This window comes from Macaca thibetana, chromosome X (assembly GCF_024542745.1).
Source record: "Macaca thibetana thibetana isolate TM-01 chromosome X, ASM2454274v1, whole genome shotgun sequence".
Taxonomy (NCBI): domain Eukaryota; kingdom Metazoa; phylum Chordata; class Mammalia; order Primates; family Cercopithecidae; genus Macaca; species Macaca thibetana.
Window position 1 is genome coordinate 3,328,172 of NC_065598.1, and position 11,067 is coordinate 3,339,238.

General features: G+C 48.8%; 3 non-coding genes across 3 annotated transcripts; all 3 read right to left on the reverse strand.

Moving 5' to 3' along the window:
- Positions 1-1,467: 1,467 nt before the first annotated feature.
- Positions 1,468-1,541, reverse strand: TRNAI-GAU (transfer RNA isoleucine (anticodon GAU)). Its single transcript has one exon. It is a non-coding gene; the product is annotated as a tRNA-Ile (tRNA).
- Positions 1,542-1,874: 333 nt separating this feature from the next.
- Positions 1,875-1,948, reverse strand: TRNAI-GAU (transfer RNA isoleucine (anticodon GAU)). Its single transcript has one exon. It is a non-coding gene; the product is annotated as a tRNA-Ile (tRNA).
- Positions 1,949-2,274: 326 nt separating this feature from the next.
- TRNAI-GAU (transfer RNA isoleucine (anticodon GAU)) lies at positions 2,275-2,348 on the reverse strand. The gene has a single exon. It is a non-coding gene; the product is annotated as a tRNA-Ile (tRNA).
- Between the last annotated feature and the right edge of the window lie 8,719 nt (positions 2,349-11,067).

Consider the following 11,067-nt stretch of genomic DNA (forward strand, 5'->3'; position numbering starts at 1 on the left):
TGGAATAGCTTGGACTACATGCATGTGCTCCATGCCCAGCTAATTTTGTGTTTTTTTTTAGTAGAGAGAGGATCTCACCATGTTGCCTGGGCTGGTCTCCAACTCCTGGGCTCAGATGATCCGCTTGCCTCGGCCTCCCAAAGTGCTGGCATTACAGGCATGAACCACTGCACCTGGCCCGAGTCAATCTTTCCTAGCTGCTTCCCAAGAAGGGATTTATGACAACTGAGTTCTTTTGAGATCTTTTGGAAGCTCTGCTTTTCAGCAGGTAAGAAATTTCAGCAATTCAAATGCCTTCTGCTCAAAATAATTTTCATGCCACCGTGGCACATTCTAAACCCCTTCAAGTTCAGGAAACTTGAGGGCAGCAACCTCCACCGACTCCTCCGTGCTCTGTCCCTTCATCTAACCCGGCACGACTATTACAAGATGTGACATCCAACTTGTGTACAGGCTTCTATTTTAGTTGTCAGCCTACCCAGGCTCTCCTAACTTTGCTTATAATAACAGCAGCGCCATCAGCTGGCATTTGTTGAGAACTTTTACTACACCCTGGCACTTACCAAGGTTTTAAGCCAGTAGTCTGTAGATTTTGAGCAGCTACTGATTTAGGTCAGAGCTGGTAGATGTTTCCACTGGAGAATTTTCAAAAACAGGTGGAGCCCCCGCTGGATCCTGACAGAAAATGGCACTGACCCTACACAACTGGCTTTGTTCAACTGAGCACACCTGAACATCCTGGAAACTTGAACCACCAGTGGGAAATTCATCCACTTGCTCTGGCTGCAAAATGCAGAACCAACAGGAAAAAATGTGAAGCCTAAGATGTCTCTGAAAAGAAACGAGGGGGAAAAAAAAAAGAGCAAGAGAAGGTTTCCAGAGGCTTCCACAACCACAACGCCTCTCTAAAAATATGGCAGTCATCTACTGGCTGGTCACTTTCTCCACGTGGCTTGGGATTTGTGTCTCACTTACCATTTTGCTCCTCACCTAGAACGGTGCTGGACATGCCGCAGCCTTAGATACCATCTGTGGAATGCATTCATTCCAGACCTGGATTTACAATCCTAAGACTTCCCCGCAAGGCGACCAAGGGAACACGGTGACATATGGGAGCACCTGTCTTCACTGGGCGATTCCACAGCCTCAGGAACCGCGGGGATGGCAGCGGGTGGGGACTGAGGGCCAGAGATATGGATGGCTTTGGATGTCCTGAGTGCCCTGCAGGTGGCGGATGGTGCAGGGACTCGGGGGGGGGGGGGGCCACTGCCCCAGCGCATGCCCGGTACCTCCCGATCTCCCCAGTAGTCTGCCCTCCACAACCTCTGGGCGGGGAGTCCAAGAGATCCCGCAATTCGCTCCTACCCGGACGCTGCTCACAGTACCTGAATGGGCATTTTTCACAAACGGTTGTATAAAGAGTTCCTTGTGGGGTGGCGGCAGAAAAAAAAGGCTAAGATAAGACTATGGCCGGTGCGGGAATCGAGCCCGCGACCTTGGCGTTATCAGCACCACGCTCTTACCAACTGAGCTAACCGACCTCCTGACGCCACAGTGCCGCTGGAGCGTATAAAAAGGCTCCACGTTCGCGCCCCTCCACGAGCGATTCCTTGTGAAGCCAGCGCGCAGCTGGCTGCCTCCCGCTTTCCCCGAGTTGAGGACTCTGGTGAGGAGCCACTGCCCCAGCCCTGAGCGGGTTCCTCCTGCTCTTCCCTGCCAGGCTGCCCTCGACAACCAATGGGCGGAGACGGAGAGATCCCGCAATTCGCTCCCACCTGCACGCCGCTCACAATACTTGAAAGGCGTATTTTCCACAAACAGTTATATAAAGAGTTCCTTGCGGGGTGGCAGCAGGGGGAAAAAACGTAAGACCATGGTCGGTGCGGGAATCGAGCCCACGACCTTGGCGTTATCAGCACCACGCTCTTACCAACTGAGCTAACCGACCTCCTGACGCCATAATTCCGCTGGAGCATATAAGAGGGCTCCACGTTCGCGCCCGTCCACGAGCGATTCCTTGTGAAGCCAGCGCGCAGCTGGCTGCCTCCAGCTTTCCCCGAGTTGGGGACTCTGGTGAGGAGCCACCACCCCAGCGCTGACCGGGTTCCTCCCGCTCTTCCCTGCCAGGCTGCCCTCGACAACCCCTGGCCGGAGACGGAGAGATCCCGCAATTCGCTCCCACCTGCATGCCGCTCACAGTACTTGAAACGCGTATTTTTCACAGTTATATAAAGAGTTCCTTGCGGGGTGGCGAGAAAAAAAATGCTAAAATTATGGCCGGTGCGGGAATCGAGCCCACGACCTTGGCGTTATCAGCACCACGCTCTTACCAACTGAACTAACCGACCACCTGACGCCACGGTGCCGTTGGAGCTTATAAAAGGGTTCCACGTTCACGCCCGTCCACGAGCGATTCCTTGCCAAGCCCGCACGCCTCTGGCTGCCTGCTGCTTTCCTGGAGCTGCGGGGACTCTGGTGAGGAGCCATCGTCCCAGCGCTGGCCGGGTGCCTCCCACTCTTCCCTGCCAGGCTGCCCTCGACAACCTATAGAGTCCAAGAAATTCCGCAAGTCGCTCCTGCCTTCACGGGGCTTACAGAACCTGAAAAGCACATTTTGAAAAAGAGTTGCATAAACAGTTCATGGGAAATAAACAAGAAACAAACAAACAAAAAACTGGGACTACGGCCGATGCGTGGATCAAGCCCACCACCATGGCATTATCAGCACCACGCGTCCACCAACTGAGCTAACCGACCACCCGACCACCTAGTGTTGCCCCAGACCACCTAGTGTTGCCCCAGCGTCTAAAAGGGCTGCACGTTCGCGCCGGCCCGCGACTGACTCCTTACAGACCCCACGCCACTGGCTGCCTCCCGTGTGGCCCCAGCTGCGACTTTTGACCTCCTCACTGTCATCCCCATTGGGTGGATGCAGAAACTGACACCTAGGGGACTTCAAGGAGAAGGGAGGCGGCTTCCTACAGGGAACCGCACGCTTTCACAGGGAAAATGCAAATTGCACATGGGAGGTTTGGCTCTGCAGTGAGGTTCACATTCAATTCAATGCTGTTTTTAACTCTGAAAATCCTGCGGCCTGGCAACATCGTGTATCATGAGTCTTTTAGCATGGTTAAATCAAGCTCAGAAAACACAGAAAACCAAAGGCCAAAAGAACCACCGAATTCCCTATCGCCAAAAAATAACGGCTGCAGGGGTCTTGACCTCCTTCTGGTTGATTTTTTTTTTCTTTCACTGTCCACGTGTATTTCAATATATATACATGGAATCCTTGGGCTGGGAGCAGTGGCTCATGCCTGTAATCCCAGCACTCCGGAATAAATTAATAAATTGATGGAATCCGAGGCCTTGCTTGAAACAGTGTATTTTGTCTTCCTTTTTGCACTTAGTAGTCTATCATTAAGCATATGCCTAAATAATTTCAAATGTCATTTTAAATGATTCCTGAGTGTTTTGAGTGGACAAACTATAGCTATCTCTCCTTTCATTTTTCGTCTTTTCTTTCAGTATTGGAAAATGTATTCATTTTGCTCTCAGTTGTAAACTGACAACATGAATGAATCATATGGAATAAGGTAGAAGGGTTGCAACAGCTGCTGGGTGGACAATGACAGTACCCACCGTAAAAGCATAGTATCTGTATGCAAAAATATATAGAGAGAGACAAAGAAAATGCTGAGAAGACAAACCACCACCGTGTCCACTACCCAGACTGTATGACCCAGGGGCATGCTGGTCTCTTAGAGGGCCTGACTATAGTATGCTGCTGTGGCCCTCCCACTCCAGGAACACAAGAAGGGACCACTAGCTTTCTAACACTGTACATTCTGCCCTGATTATTCCACTAAACTGCTTGGACTGATGTATCATCAGGGTTCCCTGTCACAAGCGGCAGAAACTGAATCTACCTGATTTCAAGTTTTTATATAAAGGATATTAGGCTAGTCAACCTACCACGAGCGAGGCTAGAGGATACTCGGTTAAGAAAAATGGACACTCAGTCAAGACATACCCATTCAGCCTGGCAGTGCCCTGGCCCCCAATTAGCTGTGAGTCAAAGAAACCTAATCCCTATCCTCATGGAGCTCACCACACAGCAAAGCAGGCAGGTATTACAGTGAAGAGAGAAGTTTAGGTGTTGTGCTGGGAGGCTGGGCTAGTTTCCTGAAGTCTGGGACACGTACTGTGTGCAAAGGACAAGGATGGATGGATGAGCAGGCCAAAGGGGTGCAGCCCTCTCAGTGTACTGGTGGGGGTGCAGACATCCTTTCCATTTTGCTTACAGCTGAATGAACATTCAGAGCCTAGCACACTCTCTGGCATAGCATGCCTCCAATAGGTAAGAGTCATGCGTTTAAACCCGGCAGATCAAGTCATTTCTCTGTTCACACTCTCCCCTTTTGACCAGCCCTAACAGGTCTGCCAAATTTAGCAAATAGAGATCAAGATGTCAAGTTAAAATTTAATTGCAGAAAAACAATGAAGCATTGTTTTAGTGTATGTCCCATGCCATATTTGGGCCATATTTATACTAAAAGAGTATCTGTGCTGTATCTGACCTCTTCCTGTTGGGAGCAGTCCTCATGTCCAAGTCTGACCTGTGGTGGGCTGTTCACCGGGACTTGAACCCCATAGGGCTTGCAAAAATGCCTCTGTAAAATGGTCATGGGCTCAGTGATTTCATGTATCACTCTGCTTTAAAGCTTTAATTGGCAAAGAGCCAAAAAAGTCCACAAATACTACATTTCTCCATGAAAAGTGTCCACAACAGTGTCTTCCTCTGAAAAAGGTGTGTCTTTTACATTTTAATGCAGGAAAGACTCCAGCAATAATGATCAGCAGAAAAAAAGATAAAAGAAAGAGACATTTTGCAGAAACAGATGCAGAAGACAGAGTGTAAGGTACACAGATGTGCTTTGGTCAAGGATAGGGCAAGGTAAACATCCTGCATGACTCGGCGAGTTTGGTGTGCAAGTGCATAACTCCACTTGTTATATAATCACAGCTATGTAGCCATAACATGGGAAGGCTCATCACCTGGCTCAGAGCCACTATTGTTTGCAAAAGGTATGACTGTCCTGCTGACACTGGGCATATGGAGGCACACCCAGAGAAAGAGAGAGATACAGCCAGAACTGCCCACCTTGCAGAGGGACATGGGGGAGCCAGAACACAGCACAGCTTGTGCCCACAGAAAGAGTCATGCGGCTGACCCTGTAGGGAAACTCAGCCATGCAGCTGTGCGTGGAACGACAGAAGCCATAGAGCTGAAGCAGACAGCCAAGACAGACACAGACAGTGTGAGAGAGCTGCTGATGAGAAAGCTAGTGTAAGAGAGCTGCTGAATAAAACATACTTCATGTGCCAACGGCCCTGAGTGTTCCTTCAGCTATCCACCCACTCCCCTCTGACCTCAACCTGACCCTGAACCTGACAGTCTTCCTCTAAAAAAGGAGTGTCTTTTTAATTTTAATGCTGCAGGAAAGACCCCAGCAATTGATGAGCAGTGGAAAAGAGACCATTTTGCTTAAACAGATGCAGAAGACAAGGGGTAAAGTGTTTAGGTCAGATCTGCCCCTCAGATAATGTATTTTAAGAAAAGTCAGTTTTGGGGCCAAGCATGGTGGCTCACGCCTGCAATCCCAGCACTTTGGGAGGCCGGCAAAGAGACAAAATGAAAGAGACATTTTGCTGAAACATGTGAGGAAGATGGACAAGGAGTAAAGTGTTTAAGTCAGTTTTGCCTGCCAGATTAGCTATTTTAAGAAAAGTCAGCTTTGGGGCCAAGCACAGTGGCTCACACCTGCAATCCCAGCACTTTGAGAGGTCGATGTAGTAGGATTGCTTGGGGCCAGGAGTTTGAGACCAGCCTGGGCAACACAGCAAGACCCAACCCTATTAAAAAATAATAATAGAAAGGGGGGGAAAAAAAAAACCAGCGAGCAAACAAAATGAAAAGGTACAACTATGAATGGTAGGGATTTAAAGCCATTCTTCACAGAGGAAAATGAACCAAGCAGTGTCTCTTCATCCAGAGTCCTTCTGGAAGGTTCCAAGGGGTAGGGTTTGTGATATGATTAGCCCAGGACAGTTTTCCAGGGGGGATGAAGAGAAGAAGGAAGAGAGAGAGAAGGGAGTGGGTAAGGAGAGAGAGATGAAGAGACAGGAAGGGAGAGACTTCAAAATAGAAGGAGGAAGGGAGGAGAGACAGAGAAAGAGGAACAGAGAGAAATAGAGATACGGAGAGAGATCCAAAGAGAGAAAGAGGGAGAGACATATAGACAGAAGAAATAGAGACAGGGGGAGGACGGACATGGTGGCTCACGCCTGTGATCCCAGCACTTTGGGAGGCCGAGGTGGGTGGATCATTTGAGGTCAAGAGTTCGAGACCAGCCTGGATAACATGGTGAACCCCCATCTCTACTAAAAAAACAAAACAAAACATACACACTCATACAAATTAGCTGGGTGTGGCAGTGCTCACCTGTAACCCCAGCAACTCAGGAGGCTGAGGCAGGAGAATCACTTGAACCTGGGAGGTGGAAGTTGCAGTGAGTTGAGGTCCCGCCACTGTACTCCAGCCTGGGCCTCAGAGTAAGACTTGTCTCAAAAACAAAACAAAACAAAAAAACTGTATCTGTTTCATCTACCAGTCACACTGTTTCATTTTCATTTTACTACCAGTAACATAAAATATTTCTCTATGGGCCAGAGACAGTAGATCACACCTGTAATCCCAGTGCTTTGGGATGCTGAGACGGGAGGATTGCTTGTGGCCAGGAGTTCAGGGCGGCCTGGGAAACATAGCGAGACCCTGTCTCCACAAAACATTTAAAAATTAGTCAGGCATAATGGTGCATGACTGTAGCCCCAGGTACTCTGGAGGCTAAGGCCGGAGGATCGTTTGTGCCTGGGAGTTCGACGCTGCCATGAGCTGTGATCAGTTCGGCCTGGGTGAGAAAGCAAGACTTCGTCTCAACAAAACCCCAAAACAACAATAAAATATGTATACACACAGACAGACAACCTAAACCCTATTGTTTTAGGATAACCACAGCAGCAAAGCTGGCCTAATATTCATCCTCTATCCTGACTGGCTTACCCTGTGGGTATTATGCTTCGTGCTTGCTTGTGTGTTTATTTCATTCAGCGAACGTTTACTACATATTTCTGGATAAATACATATACACCAGCCAAGACCTAGCCTCACCCTTGAGATGGTGGGAAGTTTCCCTGCCATGCCTTAGTCCTCGAAGACCTGCTGAATCAGATCTCCCGGGGCGGAGACCCCATCTGCCTTTCAAAAGCTCCACTGATTCTGAAGGCAGACAAGGTTCCCTATGGAATGCAGACAGGTGAGGCAGCCAGGAAAAATGTCATCATGGTACCACAGGTGCAATAAAGAGGCAGAGTGGCCCAGAGGTGGCGCGCTGCCCAGAAGCAGTGATCTCTGAGAGGCATTTTGAAGGCTGGGAATTGTTGCCAGGTAGGGCATTCTGAGTATAAAGAAAAACATGTAAATGCATGGATGCATGAAAAGGGGCAGGCATGTTGGATGGAACTGGACATTTCTAGGGGGTGGGAAGAGGGAGGATGGGGAGAGACACGGGCCTCCATCTGACCCAAGTGTGTACACTGGTCCGTGCTTCTGATGCACAGCAGGCCACTGGGCCTTCTGCTGTGGTTGTTGAAATGCACCCCACCACGTGCCCCAGAACCTGCCTCTCCTCTTCTGCATTTTCAACTCAGACTCACCCTTTCAAATCTAGTTCCGATACCGCTTCTTCCACAAAGCTGCTTCTGATGGCCTCAGCCAGAAACAGTCTCCCTTCCACGAACTACATTTAGTTCTTCCTCACTATCTTTAGCTTTCTGGCCTTGATTAGCAGGTATCTGGGTCGTGTTTTATCTCCTGTTAGTTCATAAGCTACTGAGGGGCAAAGTACACATCCAGTTTGCCTTCGTGGCCTCCATGACACAGCTGGGGCTGAAAAAGTATTAGCAGAATGTGCTACAAAGGTACATTATTGGAGGTAGAACTGATATCATCTCCATCAGATTAGCTACAGAATAAGTCCCATCGTGCTGCCTAACCCTGACTAAGTTTGCTTTTACTTTATGAAAAATATGTCATTTTTTTGACTCCATTCCAAACCCAAAAAGCTGTGGTCACATTCAGCAGGGTGTGCTGGGGAGAACAAGGGCTCTGGAGAGCAGCCACACCTGAGGGACCTTGGGCAAAGCCACTCAACCTCCCTGAGCTTGTTTCCCACCTGCAAAATGCTGGCACGGAAACACTGCGGCAAGCTAAGCAACGCAGCACGGTGCCCGGCACAGAGCAGAGGCTCTGCAGATGGCTGTCCCGGGATGGCATCTTGCAGCCTTCTGACCCAGACCAAAGTCCAAGAAGGTCGAGTTACCCAAGGTCACACCTCTAGAGAGTGTGGCATCTGGGCAGGATCATACGCGTCTTCCTAAACCTTAGTAAGACAACTCTCCACTCTTGATGATCAACTGGATACAACCACCCCAGGCAGCTAAAAGCACGAGTGAAGTCAAAAAAACTCAGGAGTGAAGATGGCCGATTCTCTTCTCTAATGCATCGCTTCTAGTGGAAAAAGCTCTCTTCTTTTGGCAGTTTTGGGATGAGACTAATTTTATTTACAACCCCAGCACTGAAATGACACAGAATTTTACAGATGCCATGTAGGACCTGTGGCTTCAGGTGCTATGCTACACCCTCTGGACTTGGGAGACCATGCTGTAGTTCCAAGTCCCCCAGCAGCTGAAAGCTGTGTGGCCCAGGAAGTAAACCTACTGAGAAAGGATGTATTGTGTGTACACAGGGTGCTTTCACATATCCCAAACATTCAGTGTGTATTCAGGCACTGTGCTGGCCATTGTGGTTACAAATCAGTCATCACCACTCAGGGTGGTAAGTCCTGCAGTGAACTAGTATATTGTGCTTAACCATGTTCTTAGCCTGGGCTGCGGGCGCATTTTCACAAATAGTTGCATAAAGAGCTCATGGAATTAAAAAAAAAAAAAAAAAAAAAAAGGCTATGTGTGTGGCTGATGCGGGAACCGAGTCCACCACACCACATTAGCAACCACCTTAGGACCAGCGCGGTGGCTCACGCCTGAAATCCCAGCAGTTTTGGAGGCCGAGGTCGACAGATCACAAGGTCAAATGTTTGAGACCAGCTTGGCCAATATGGTGAAACCCCGTCTCTAGTAAAAATACAAAAAAAATTAGCTGCCTGGTGGCAGGCGCCTGTATTCCCAGCTACTTGGGAGGCTGAGGCAGGAGAATTGCATGAGAATTGCTTGAATATGGGAGGCAGAGGATGCAGTGAGCCAAGATCACGCCACTGCACTCCAGCCTGGGCAACAGAGCCAGACACCGTTTCAAAAACAAAACAGGAAGAAATAGAGACCGGGGAGGCTGGACACGGTGGCTAACACCTGTAATCCCAGCACTTTGGGAGGCCTAGGCAGGCGGATCATCTGAGGTCAGGAGTTGAAGACCAGCCTGGACAACATGGCGAAAGCCTACTGAAAGTCCAAAAATTAAATGGGCATGCTGGCAGGCGCCTGTAATCCCAGCAACTCAGGAGGCTGAGGTGGAAGAACTGCTTGAACTCGGGAGGCAGAGGTTGCAGTGAGCCGAGATCGCGCATTGCACTCCAGCCTGGGCAACAAGAGCAAGACTCCGTATCAAAAAAGAAAAAGAAAGAAAGAAAAGAAAAAAAAATAGAGACAAGGAAAGACAGAAATAGAGAAACAGAAAATGATATGGTTTGGCCATGTCCCCACTGAAATCTCAACTTGAATTGTATCTCCCAGAATCCCTCGTGCTGTGAGAGGGGTCCAGGATAGGTAATTGAATCATGGTGGCCAGTCTTTCATGTGCTATTCTGGTGATAGTAAGTCTTACGAGATCTGATGAGTTTATCAGGGGTTTCCGCTTTTGCTTTCTCCTCATTCTCTCATGCTGTCACCATGTAAGAAGCGCCTTTCACCCGCTGCCATGATTACGAGACTTCCTCAGCCATGTGGAACTGTAAGTCAAATTAAACCTCCTTTTCTTCCCAGTCTTTTTTGTATCAGCAGCGTAAAAACAGACTAATACAGTTAATTGGTACCGGGAGTGGGGCATCGCTGAAAAGATACCCAACAATGTGGCAGCAACTTTGGAAATGGGTAATAGGCAGAGGTTGGAACAGTTTGGAGGGCTTAGAATAAGGCAGGAAAATGTGGAAATGTTTGGAACTTCCTAGAGACTTACTGAACGGCTTTGGCCAAAACGCTGATAGCGATATGACAATAAGGTCCTGGCTGAGGTGGTCTCAGATAGAGATGAGCAACTTCTTGGGAACTAGAGCAAAGGTGACTCTTGTTATGTTTTAGCGAAGAGACTGGCGGCATTTTGCCTCTGCCCTAGAGATTTGTGGAACTTTCAACTTGAGAGAGATGACTTAGGATATCTAGCGGAAGAAATTTCTAAGCAGCAAAGTATTCAAAATGTGCCTTGGGTGCTGTTGAAAGTATTCTGTTTTAAAAGGGATACAAGCATAAAAGTTCAGAAAATGTGCAGCCTGATGATGCAGTAGAAAAGAAAAATCCATTTTCTGGGGAGAAATTCAAGCCAGCTGCAGAAATTTGCATAAGTAGCAAAGAGCCTAATGTCACTCCCCAAGACCATGGGGTAAATATCTCCAGGCCCTGTCACAGACCTTCACAGCAGCCCCTCCCATCACAGGCCCAGAGGTCCAGGAGGAAAAAGTGGTTTTGTGGGCTAGGCCCAGGGTCTCTACGCTGTGTGCAGCCTAGGAACTTGGTGCCCTGTGTCCCAGCTGCTCCATCTGTGACTGAAAGGAGCCAATGTAGAGCTCGGGCTGTGGCTTCAGAGGGTGGAAGCCCCAAGTCTGGGCAGCTTCCATGTGGTGTTGAGCCTGCAGATGCACAGAAGTCAAGAACTGAGGTTTGAGAACCTCTGCCTAGATTTCAGAAGATGTATGGAAATGCCTGGATGTCCAGACAAAAGTC